We start from the raw sequence: 13,561 nt of genomic DNA, 5'->3' as shown, positions 1-13,561 counted from the left end.
CTTCACTCGTTCAGTTCTTATGCTGCGAAACGCACAGGTAGGATTTGATCCGGCATCTTCAGTTTCAAAGGACAAAACAGTCAAGCCAGAGCGTCCTCTAAGTTTGCATCTTGCAGACCTCTTCATTTGCCCACCAGATTACATTATTTTTAGAATGTGTTCAGTCTCCTTATGACCTGGTTTCTTCACATTATACCATGAATGATTAACATATAACCTTTCCCTCAACAGCTGGCAAAGTTATTACAGTTCTGCAGCTCAAGCACACTTCTGGTCCAACCATCAAATATATTTGTTATCATTATTTTGAGAGAAAGGTGCTGCACTGAAGCAGTTTTTTCTTTCAGCAGCTGACAGGACAAGGCTTGCTTTATAGGTAGATGCTTTAGTACGGCAAACACCAAGCAGGCTCCCGGACTGTGTATCCTCTTTCAATTTATGTTTTAGTACTGCTTGTAGGAGAGTATTTTTGTGTTGTGTTTCTCCATAGATCACTTTGACAGAAATGGAGACATGCCTTTTTTTCCATAGGGGAAAAAAAAAACCCATGATATTTTCAACAAAATAACTGAAAATATATCAGCTAAAATAAATAGCAAGGAAATGTTGTCTTAGGACCTCAGTGGCACCTGGTGTTCAGGCAATGGGGGCGGTATGCCCTGGGGGAGGGCTCCCAGGCACTTGCCAGACCACTGCAGTGTGTGCATCTGAAGGGACAAAAATGATAGAAAGAAGGGACAGTATTTTGATGCAGGATCAACACAGAGGGGAGAGAATGAAAACTTGCTCACAGCCACTGGCCATCCTCGCTGGCCTGAGGATGCTCCGGCAGAGCACAGTGCTGAGGATGGGCCCGGGGAGGTCAGCGGAACTGAGGAGAGGAGGAAGACCAGCAACGATCTTCCTTCCTCCCACATTGCCCTCACACTCCACTGTATTTCAGTTTTCCCCTGGGATGGGTCTCAGCTCGTGCTGAGCTCCCGTTGCCCAGGACAGAGGACAGGTGCCAGGAGAGAGATGTTCCCCCACAACCCACCCAAACTGCTCCGTCTGAAAGTTGCCAAGGGTTAACATGACCACCAAGAGTTGCACTTGTTTCAACATCAGTATTGGGATGCCATTCATGATACTCTCAACATCAACCTGTTACGTCCTCTATAGATATTTTAAATGATCCCGCTCAGCAAGAGCCATCAAGACTGGAGACAAGAGTTACAAGATGCAGAAGAGCTGTCAGTAAGCAAAACATTACCAGGTAGCCTACTCCAGGAGGTGCTACTAGCAAACAGCAACATCAGTATATGCAGCCGAAGTCCACCCCCAGGCTTCTGTACAGACAAGGGGAGGAGAGGCAGCATGGTTGCCAGCTGACCTGCTAATCTTTTGACCCAGACTAACACCCCAAGAAGCAAAACCGTGCCTAGATGGTGAATGTGGCCATTTGACATAAGGCCAAAGGAAGGAAGGATTAAAGACAGAGAACATGTGTGAGTGCTGCTCAAAGGAAAGCTACCCTTGCATCAAGCCTGAGCTGCAGCTGCTCTGCAGAGAGCAGCATTGGGTTTTGGGTGTTCATTAAGCACCTACTGCTGAGACAGACAGTAAATGCAGGCCATCAGAATACTGATCTGGTGTCGTGTTCGCATCCATACAGAATCTCCTTCACCTTGCTGAATATAAGGGCAATTCAGTTCATATTCTCCAGTTTCTCTTCCTGTCCCTCTCTTCTCAAAACTGCCACCAGGGCGTCCTTCTTTCTTGGCCACTAGAGTCTCTCTCCTCACTAGCTTTTTATTCTGGCAGTTTATGTGTCTTCTGCTTCCTCCGAATGTTTTCCACTGTACCGTGTTCCCTCTTTTTTTTCCTAAATAAGCTCCTGCTTTGCTCAACAGAAAGGGCCAACAGTGGTCTTTCCCCAGTGCACCAGCTGTGATCTCTGGACAAACTGCAGGACTTCGATTACCATCAATGCTAATTAACATAACCAAATCCCTCCATCCCTCACCATGCTGAAGCTCACCCTTTCTATACTCTGATAATTCTGTACATTTTCACATTTACTCACAGGGGAGCCAGTCTGATCCACACAACTCCGGGGCATCAGAGCAGGGAGGATGCTTTGCTCTGTAATACAGAGGAGCTGCTGTCCTACTGCCACCCTGCCTGCTCCTCCTCCAAGGCCAGGATTTTGGGTTTTGCTCACCCAAAGCACAATAAATACTGGGTACTACTAAATAATTACCAGCCGTTTGTATGTGCTGGACAGCTGGTGATTTGTTACGTTAATAACCATTACAGGTTAAGCTTTAATGTAAAAATACATTCGATTTGAGATTTAGGCTGAGTTTGATGAGCTTGTTCTTTTTTTTCTTCCCTGCCTAAGCACATTCATTTGCCTCTACATATAAAATGCTCTGAAATAGTACTCGGTATCAGCATACACAGACCCACGTTCTGATAATTTCAATCTAAACAGCTCCTGTTTTTCCCTGAAAGCCAGCACTCCCAAGGTTATTTGTGTAATCAAGGTCAGATGCATTGTAAAAGCCACTACGTAGGATACGCTTGCTTTTCATCTCTTCTTCCTTTATAACCCCTGTTTCCACACTGGGAAAAGCTCTTGATTACAAAGCCTTTGCAGCGATGAAATAAAGGGCAACTTGCTGGTTTATTCTTGTCTCTGTTATGCAAAATTAATTATACTCTGATCACCCGTACTACTAGGAACTACTGTGCAGATGTTTCTGGTATAAGACAGAAGCTCTGTTTACCTAATACTTGCCTTTCTGCCCAGTCCTCCTCTTTTAAAAAGGGGGTAAATGTGGTCTTTGAAGAACATCAGACAGTGCAATGGCAAGGAAAAAGTCTCTGGCTGTGAAATCTGTGTCTCAATGTAAATATTTACACTCCATCCTTGCTTGCGCTAAACGCTGACACATATTTGTCACCAGCCTTTCATGAAATCTTTCTGGTCGCACCCTGCAGGCAGGCACCAGCCTGTCCCCAGCTGTCACCTCACAGGTGCCACCAGGAGAGGGCATCAGTTTCTAGCGCATCCCCTCGGGTGCACGGCCCCGAGGTATCACACACACACACACACACACACACACACAGACCGGCCCCCCCCCCCGCCACCTTCCCCGACCCCGCTTTTGGGTGCCCGGGCTGCCCGATGCTCGCCCTGTTTACCGGCTCTCGCAGCCTCCCCCTCCGCTGCCCCTCCTCAGCCGGCTGCGGCGGTGTGCTCCCCCCTTCCCCCCCGGCTCCTGCTCAAGCCATGGCCATCAGCAGGAGTTGTGGTGAGTTGCACTGGAACTGTGGGGGATGGCTGGCAACATAACCAAAACACTGTCTGGAGTGGGAACCTAGGTATCTTGTTCCCACGCGAATATGACTATAGGTCAATTATCTTGCTCTGTAAATAGTGGACAGCCCGAGAGCCCTTTGAGCTCTCCTGCACGGCAGCGGGCTGCACGACAGGATCTCCCCTTGAGTGGGGACGCTCGCCTAAGGTTCTGCTCCTCGAGGCTGAGAGATTCCTTGCCGCAACAGCTTCTCGGTAAGTGACTAATAGCACGCTAAACTTTGAAATCTTGGCTAAGTGATATAAAGGGCTGATTGCGCATATATAATCCTTTAGACATAAACCGTTGACCAGGTCTGGGACTAGGATTGGATCCAGCCGCACGTAGACTCCTCTCTGAGAAGGAGTTTAGAAAGCCGGTGGGTCCTTTCTGAACCTCGTGACCCAACAGGAGGGTCTCCCTGAGAGCTTGTCTGACCCTGGCCTCTGTGCAGTCAATAATCACGTGTACCTTGCCATTGAATCTCGTAAAACACTGTCGCATTCACTACCAACTTTGTTAAATCGCCGTTTTATATTAATAAATATTTCACTACTTCTCTCTTACGAGTGAAGGCAATCACTACACGCGTGACATCGTGGCGTAGTAGTCAGGATGGCAGGCGCTATCACTGATTATTTACGGAGGCATGGAGTGAACCCGAGCCCCAGAGTCTCAGAGGAATGGGCTTGTGATAACTGGCACAATTGGGAAGTCGTTGAAGAGCACCTAAAAGCAATTAGGGGCCACACAAAGCATGGAAAGGACAAGGGAGTTATCTGCAAGATGTTAGGCACCTGTTTAGAAGCCGCGTACAAAGAGAGGGAGAATAGAAATAGGAGAGAGCAGGACCTAGAGAAGGAAATAGAGAGCAGGAAGGCAACCGAGTCACTGCTGTCTTTAAAAATAGAACAGCTGCAAAAACAATTGCAGGAAGAGAAGGAGAACAGGCAGAAATTGGGAGAAAAGGTCAAAATGGTGCTTATACAGGCTCCCTGCCCCCCTGACATTGTACAGATTAGGAAACTGATAGTATCCCCTGAAGACTGGGATGGAGACATTTGGGGTGATCCCGACGATAGCAAGTCAGAAGAAGACGTTCCTTCGTTCCACTACAAATCCTCCTGAAAATGAAGCCGGACACATTGTTAAAGCAGAAATAATGGCGCGACCTCGGGGTGGTAATCCACGGCACAATACACCAACCAGCCCCTGGGATCCGTTGCAATTGACAAATTTGCAAGAGAGATACAGCAGAAACCCCGGTGAAACTGAAGCTGAATACTTGTAGCGAGTATGCTTAAGTGGCAGCGACCGAATCATCTTACGTCAGGACGAAGCCAGAGGCTACTGGGGTCCGGGAGTTTTCTTAAATTTAGGGCCTGACCCTACAGGTACACCCCATTCCATCACCAGCCGAGTAGCTTATTGGGCGGGAGGAATCGATGCCATGGAGCGGGGTGAGCCCTCCATAATCCCCATTAAATCCCTAAGTGAGTTATCCACAGCCCTCACAAAAGCCGCTTGCATACAAGCCAGGCACGAACGAGGACGCCACGATGTCCCGCTATCTGCTGCAGTAGATTTTGCAGTGTTGAAACCACTGATCAGAGGAGCCCCAGAAATTCTTAAACCCCACCTAGCTGCAAAACGGGACGAGATTAGACGAGATACAGAATTTAATACACAGGGCAATCGTCCTCCCAGGCGAATCCCTACATGGGTAGAATTGATGCGCAGCATTGTGGACTACTGCCGTGAAATGGGCTGGGACGGTGCAACAGTTGGAAAACAAAGCCGGAGATGCCGGGGAGGAGATCACAAAGTAAGACCTGAGAAACAGGGAACAGGAATTAAACCAAAAGGAAATAAAAACTTGCAAACAGCGTCTCGAGAACAGAGGAATAGATTGTGGAGGAAAGCATTAGCACTAGGCATTCCCAGAGCCGCGATTCAAGGTTGGCCTACTGGCATTATCTTGAGTCTGATTGAAGCATTCCAGAAATGAGATAACGGTGGAAACAGAGACCGTATTTCAACTTCTTTGAAGGGGGATAATACCTCTCTCCCTCTTAAGGAGGAATGGCAGGACACGAAGTCAAAAAACGAGTGATGTCCGGAAGGCAATTGGGCCTGCCTGTCCGGAAAGTGGAGGCTTATCAGTGGATAAGTGATGATGGCCCATACATATTAATTCCAGTTGGTCCTCGAAGACAATTAGTAAAGTTTTTCATGGATACGGGAGCACAAATTTCGATATTAAGACAACAAGATGCCGAGAAGCTGGGCATGTGATCCGGACGGCAAAGAGTTAGAATTACAGGTGTGAAGGGGGGAAGTGATGTATGTCAAATTGCCAAGGTTAGTTTACGGCTCCCGGGCGAGAAGCATGTGTCATCTACTCGCTTTGCAATTAGAGTTCATCATGAAAATATTTTAGGTTTCAATATTTTAAACGGCCGAACCTGGTGCCTGCCGGATGGCAGTGTGTGGTCTTTTGGCTCAAACACTGACCTTCACCCGTGCAGAAACCGGGAAGCCGCGGTGCAGGTGCTCCGCTCAGCCCCCGCACTCCCCGAGTCAAAGATCACTAATGTCCCACAGTATCCGATCTCTGCTGAGGCACGAAAGGGCATTTCTGAAGTCATAGCTGATTTAGAGAAAAGACAAATTATCTCCAGAACCTACTGCCCACATAACTCACCCATCCGGCTGGTTCAGAAACCAGATGGGAGGTGGTGTTTAACAGCCGATTACCACCGTCTAAATGCTAATACAGCCCCGCTAACGGCTGCTGTACCAAACATTGCAACCTTAACAGCTACTTCACAAGACAGCCTGCGATGGTCAATTTACCAGCCATAGGGACTGTGCCTATGACCCTAACTAAACCTCGTGGCCCACGTGCCTGGGAAGCTACCGGTAGCAGCGGTGCAAAACACAGATGGGTTTTTCCTTCTTTTTAACGGGGTAACCTGTTCGGACTCTCCCCAGCGAAACAAGTCTTTGTTTTCTCTTACAGCAGCCTGCAGGATGGCAAATGGAAGCGCTGTGTTCGTGCTAATATTCCAAACGTCAGCAATGCTGCTTCTAACCTGTGGTTGAAGAACCCTAGAGTGGCCATGGTCTCAAGCTCGTGTTAAGTATACCGGGAGTATGGGAATACACTCTAGGGAGGGAGATTTAAATCTTTCCACTGTGGTCATGCATGGAAGTGAAGTATACTTAGAAAATGAATGGAGCTGGGATACAGATGGAGCTGACAGAATTCTCCGATTTCAGGGAATGGCAGGGAAAAGAATTCAAATAGGGTGCCGCATGATAAACGGGTCTACCCATGAGAAAGCATCTCAGATTTCAGTGTACACAGTGTATCAAACCCAATAATCAACGGTACGAAATGTTGCGCCTCTGAAAAATTGGACTGTTGGTACAATTTTACCTTAGCACAGCCTGTTTTTGTAGTCTGTCTCTGGGCTTGCCATGGTGCGGGACTATCATTTAAATTCAAAATTGACATTACTGAGCCTCATACGACAACCTCCACACCAATTGTAAAGGATGAGAAAACTCCGTCCCCACAAATTTCTGAAATTGGACCACACGTGATCAAAAATACAGTCCAACAACGAGTGTTATTTAATCCATCATGGTCTCTTAAACGAGTAGAATTACTGATGCAAATTAACATCTCTACTGTCAGACCGGCCTGTTCATCATTCCTGACTACATCCTATGCAGGATGGTTAGCACGGTTACATGGGCAAACACCCAGCTCTCCAAGATGAACAAGGAGAGATGTGACTGGTATCATAGGGACAGGATTAGGAGTCTTAAATAGCATAGACACTGAAGTACTTGCAAATAAACTGAGCACAACAACCAGCGATTTAAACAAATTGGAACACCCATTGCGATCTTCCCTATTAGCACTGGGAACTAATCAATGGCTCTTATCTGATGTATTGCCTCAGTGGGAAAGAACTAATAAGAGGGATCACCAATTGACTGTGGATGCACTTGGTGTAGCCCAAACCAATGTTTCTCTAGCTCTTAGTTGTATCCAAGCTCAGCTGTGGATGCAATCTATGGTAGCAGCAATTGTACGAGAAGGTGAAGAAGGTACCTGACCCACTGAAATTCGAAAAATAATCTGGGATAATGCAACTGAATTTGAAAGGGAATTCCAGTCCTGGTGGTATTTAGTCAATTTTACTTATGACTCCATCAACAATAAGGCTACAGCTTTTGTCCTAAAAACACGCAATGCTTCAGTGTACACCATATACCAAATCATTGCATTAGGATTAAATCACAATGGAACTATACTCTATCCATTAGAACATGGAGTGTGGGCCCAATGGAATGGGAACAGATGGCAGACCATTGATGTTAATGCACGTGTTGTACGAGAATAACAAGGATTTAACTGTGAGAGTAACACCGTCAAAGCCCAAGATGTTTGTCTTGACACTGAACAGAGTGTTTGCCATTTTGAAATACATCTCGATGAAAATCCTGAAACCGTACTTTTATATATATATATATATTGGAAAAGGATGTGCTTGTATGAGAACCCTTTGTAATACCATATTCATAGATAACATTACTGTAGATACAAGTAATCACTCAAATGTTTGTGTTTGTAACTTTACTAAAGTTATAGGATGTGACTTCAATTATTCAGCTCCTGTTATGTCTTATCAATTGCTACAGTCTAATTATACATTGATTCGAGATTTGTTGCCTACCCCTATCGGAATGAATCTTACATTGGTGAAGAAACTACAACATGATGACCTGCGTCAGCTGCTAGAACGAATCTGAAACAATGGACACAAAACTCTAATCACTGTTCAGCATGATACAGAAGATATACACTGTGTCTTTGAAAGAATGAAGAAAGATGGAGAACACCATTGGTGGGAAATTCTTGGATGGTCATCACCAGCAACAGGAGTGTTTAATCGTATGCTTCACCCAGTTGTGACCTTGCCGGTTCTAATTTTAATGTGTTTGTTGCTTATAGTTATGTTGTATATAAAGGTTTGGTACTTGACCAAACAAATAACCCAACTTCAACCACCCAAAACATACAAATTAACAAATAGCAGTGCTTTACTGTCTACTTACCGTGGATCTCTAAGCGCACAAACTATCAGTATACTATTTATGGCACAGAGGCAAGAGATGACCGCACCACCACTCTGTGAAGGTAAGATGAATTGACTATAGTCACGGGGTGGAGTGCGGCGGTGTGCTCTCCCCCTTTCCCCCCCCCGGCTCCTGCTCAAGCCATGGCCATCAGCAGGAGTTGTGGTGAGTTGCACTGGAACATTGGGGGATGGCTGGCAACATAACCAAAACACTGTCTGCAGTGGGGACCTAGATATCTTGTTCCCACGCGAATATGACTATAGGTCAATTATCTTGCTCTGTAAATAGTGGACAGCCCGAGAGCCCTTTGAGCTCTCCTGCACGGCAGCGGGCTGCATGCCAGCATCTCCCCTTGCGTGGGAACGCTCGCTTAAGGTTCTGCTCCTCGAGGTTGAGAGATTCCTTGCCGCAACAGCTTCTCGGTAAGTGACTAATAGCATGCTAAACTTTGAAATCTTGGCTAAGTGATATAAAGGACTGATTGTGCATATATAATCCTTTAGACATAAACCGTTGACCAGGTCTGGGACTAGGATTGGATCCAGCCGCACGTAGACTCCTCTCTGAGAAGGAGTTTAGAAAGCCGGTGGGTCCTTTCTGAACCTCGTGACCCAACAGGAGGGTCTTCCTGAGAGCTCGTCTGACCCTGGCCTCTGTGCAGTCAATAATCACGTGTACCTTGCCATTGAATCTCGTAAAACACTGTCGCATTCACTACCAACTTTGTTAAATCACTGTTTTATATTAATAAATATTTCACCACTACTCTCTTATGAGTGAAGGTAATCACTACATGCACGTGACACCAGCAAAGCTGACATTGGTCCTGGGTTTAACCAGACCTGACTTTTGGAGGAACTTGGTTTGAAATCCCAGTGCTCAGCCACGTCATTCTTCAACCTCCTTAAAATCGTCTGTGTAAGAGACAAAACACCTCTACAGATGCTGCTTAGAGCTGCTCTCTACACTTTTGAAGCCAGAAGGCAAAATTTAACATAGTTATGTTTTGGTTTGGGGTTTTTTTGGTTTTGATTGTTTGGGGTTTTTTGGCATTGTTTTGGCAAGGAAGGATGGATGGCTTTTGCTTGGGAGAGGTTTGGGGAAAGGGTTGTTTGGTTGGGTTTGGATTTTTTACTTCTACTTTATAAAGTAAAATCTCACATTGACTATCATTTTTATTAAGTGCCATGGCCAGCTGGAGCCACAGGTAGTTGGCCCCACACTTTTGAGGATTTCAGAAAACCTTGTGTCTCGCTCCTTTTTGACCAAACAAGAGTTAGTTGTTAATTAGTCTGATCTTCCTGTGTTGCAAAGGACCTTTAGGTAAACACTGCATATTAAAAAAGCGTTGACAAACCATGCAGAGCATTTACCATCCAATGGCCTGGTCTGGTTTCAGGAGCTCCCACTCATTTCAAAATCGACTTGTACAGCTTTATAACAGCGGGGACGGGCAGGAATTCTTCCCATTTACTGAGCGTGGAAACCAGTCAGATGTAAAGACGACTTCTTAGCTCTTTATTTAAACTCCTGAGGACAGAAGGGTCTTTTTCATGATGATTTGCAAAAATCTGTACAAACAATTTAAAAAGGAAACAAAGCTGATAATAGTTAGCCAATAATAGTTATGCCATCTGTATGCATGGGAGGTATTTCCTGGTCTTTTCGGCAAACTCATCACTATTCTACTGAGCAAAAGTGCATTTGCAGCAAAGATGTCTCAAGTCCCCAGTAGCTCAGCACACCAAGAGCTGCTCTCACTCTCTCTCCCAACCCTGAGCAAAGCAAATTGATAAATTAACAGAAGACCTTTCAGAGAGGCAATCCTTTCTAAAGGTACAGAAACGTGTCAGGAACTTAGACCTAGAAAGGCCCTGAAGCACCAAAATCCTATTGATTTTAAAGGAAGCAAGGTACTTAGGTAACCGCATGGGCTACAGATTTTTTTTTTTTCTTTTGGAAAAGCTCCTATTTCTGCTATGTGAGCTGAGATTCTGATTTCCTACAACAGCTGGTAAAATTGAATTAGTAGCAGTTAGTAAACATTTGGCTTCTAGTGGCAGACAGAACATGCCGCCCGCTGGCTAAATGGGATGAGACACCATATGTCTAATCAACCACACAAATACCACGATACCTTGCTTTGGAATCCGTGGAAGAAATTTCACTTGGTTTCACTTGAAGTACTTTTACCAGGTAATTTATCATCACATAGCATTACCTCTGGTGCTGCTAATCCTAGAGGGAACGCTATGAATATCCACTTAGAGAAGCCTAAGTGCAGTTGTGCCACAGGGGTTGTGCATTACCCATTACGCCAGGTCAGGAGCAGCAAATGCACAGGTGGAGACAACTCATATAGGATTGCATTTTTATGTCAACAGATTCAGTTCCCTTGTAGATTTTTACCTGTTCCCGAATGAAATGCAACCAGAACGATTTTCCATTTCTGGCGATCACACAGCTGGACCATTCCTGTTTGAAAAGCCAGGGCTCCAGCTGCCTCTGAAAAGTTTGAGGCAATTCCTCTCATGAGGAAATTTAGGATCTTTCTGCAGACCACAGGCTTCATCCACACACGGTGCCGCTGTGGTATTACCCTCCTTCAACAAACAGGAGGTTCCTCCACTGCCTTAAAAAACTTTCTAAGAATTATGGGCCAGATTCCTGGGAAAGGTGTTGCTGTAACATGAATTAGACTTGGAAGAAACAAGGTTAAAATAAAAGCAATTGCTTCACTCCAGGAAGCATGTTCTCCCAGACTACAGGAGCTCCAGCTGTACCACTATGGCCGATTCCCTTTAGGCTATGCTTTCTGCTGCCATGGTATCTCGTGGCCTTTGATAGATCTTCCTTACAATTGAGGAGAAGCTGCTTTCTGCCCAAAATGTTGGATTTGTGAGAAGAAAAAGTGCCCAGGTGGGGTGGGATGACCTTGGCCAGCTGCTAGACGCCCACCTAGCCACTCTCTCCCCCTCCTCAACAGGACTGGGGGGGCGAAATAAGACGAAAATCTTGTGTGTTGAGATAAAGACAGGGAGCTCAGTCACCAATAATCATCACGGACAAAACATTCCCAAAAAGATTTTGGGAAAAATAATTTTCTACCAATTAAAATAGAGTTGAATGATGAGAAACAAACACAAAAACTAAACCACCTTCCCCTTAACCCTCTTCTTCCAAGACTCAATTAACTCCTTCATTCCTGACCCCTCTACCTCCTCCCTGCTCCAAGTGGTGTGGGGAGGGTTGTGGTCAGTCCATAACAGCTCCTCTCTGCCGTTCCTTCCTCTGCATGCTCCAGTGTGGATCCCTCCTGTGGGCTGCAGTCCCTCAGGATAAATTTGCTCCAGTGTGGGGTCTCCACAAGCTGCAGTTCCTTCGGGGCGTGTCCACATGCTCCACCATGTGGTCCTCCGTAGGCTGCAGTGCGGACATCTGCTCTGGTGTGGTCCTCTCCACAGGCTGCAGGGGAATCTGCTCCGGCGCCTGGAGCACCATCTCCCCTCCTTCTTCGCTCACCTTGGTGTCTGCAGGGTTGTTTCTCACACTTTTGTTCTCACTCCTCTCTCTGCTGGTCAGTGTTTTGCCCTTTCTTAAATATACCTTCACAGAGGAACCAACAGCTGCGTTTTTCCAGAACACAGAGTGGGACACCAAGAAGCCCGATCCCCATGTCCTACAAGCTTTAGTAGTGGCCAGTGCCCCGTCTTCAAGCAATCCCCCAGACCGCCACACTGCTCTTGTGGGAAAACTGCTCCAGAGCTGTATTCCACTAACAAAGGCACTCTTCCGATTTGTAGCCTGTTTACTCTTGGCTAGCTTATACACATCTGTTTTGTGTCAACACAATTAAAATAGCTCATTTTCCTTCATGCTGTCTACTGTCATGATGTCTGTGTAGGCTGCGATTACATTCCTTCTCAACCTTGGTCGTGCTGCACTCCGATTTTGCAAGACTTCTCCATTTCTCTGACCATCCCAGTAACTCTTCTGCACGGCTGATCTTTTATAATCAGTTTTCTTGAGAGCAGGTGACCACAGTGGGGGGAAACAAACATGTATTCATCAAAAGGGAGTCCCACCAGAGCCTCAGCCTCACCCTCCCGCTCTAGCAGGTTCCTCTTTCTACTAAAAACAGACCGATTAGCAAATAAGATTTTTTTTTCCCCTCTTTTTATATTGTAGCAGCTCTAAGTTGTTGAACAGATGATTCTCAGATATCTCTCCTTCTCTCCTCTTCAGTCATTTCCAACTAAAACTTCCATGGAAACAGCTGAAATTCTGTTACTGGTCCCCAAGGGCGATTTACACTAATCCTGTCTCTCTTACTCCAACCATCAAGGTCGTCTGGCTGTTGCTGTAGGATATGTAATCTTCCTTGGCACAGACAGTGCTTCCTAATATTGTCATCTGCAAACATCACTGCACATATTCCTACTTTTTATACCAAGGTCATTACTAAAACATTATTAATGGGCTCTGTTCAAGCTGAAAGCACTGAGACAAGCCATCTTCCCATCAGTTTGACCCTTGCTTCTCCATAGATCCTGTTGCTGGTCACCACACCCTCCAGTTCAGATAATCCTTTCTGAGATTAAAGAAGTACCTATTCCAGATGGACGGAAGATGTATTTCGTTTGTCTACACAGTATTTTTTTATGAAACAACAATATGGGTAAGCGAGGTGGGATCACTTCCAGAAAAGCTGTTACATTTTCTCCCATTTTCTGTTTACTGCCTTGTACTTAACGATTCTTCCCATTTATTCTGAAACCTTTCATCATACTGAAATCAGACTATCAGGTTACCAGATACCACTTTTTACATTCTTCCTATAGAAAATACAGTATCTACATTATATATCCTTGAAACACAACTTTCCACCTTCTCCACATCCCAGATTGACTGACTTAAAACAAAACACACTTACTTTCCTTTTTTTTTTTTAATGGACCTTTGTTTTTCATTTCCCCCTTCTGTTTGAGATGATTTTAGCACCCTTGACTTCAAATATAATGCCTCTGCTACCTCTGCTACTGCCATGTCAGGGGAGCCCC

At 45.5% G+C, this 13,561-nt stretch overlaps 1 pseudogene; it reads left to right on the top strand.

Moving 5' to 3' along the window:
• The first annotated feature begins 4,794 nt into the window (after positions 1–4,794).
• Positions 4,795–8,573, top strand: LOC141740552 (uncharacterized; annotated as a pseudogene).
• The last annotated feature ends 4,988 nt before the right edge of the window (positions 8,574–13,561 follow it).

The sequence above is a fragment of the Larus michahellis genome, chromosome 3, assembly GCF_964199755.1.
Source record: "Larus michahellis chromosome 3, bLarMic1.1, whole genome shotgun sequence".
Taxonomy (NCBI): Eukaryota; Metazoa; Chordata; class Aves; order Charadriiformes; family Laridae; genus Larus; species Larus michahellis.
This window is presented reverse-complemented; position numbering and strand designations above follow the sequence as displayed.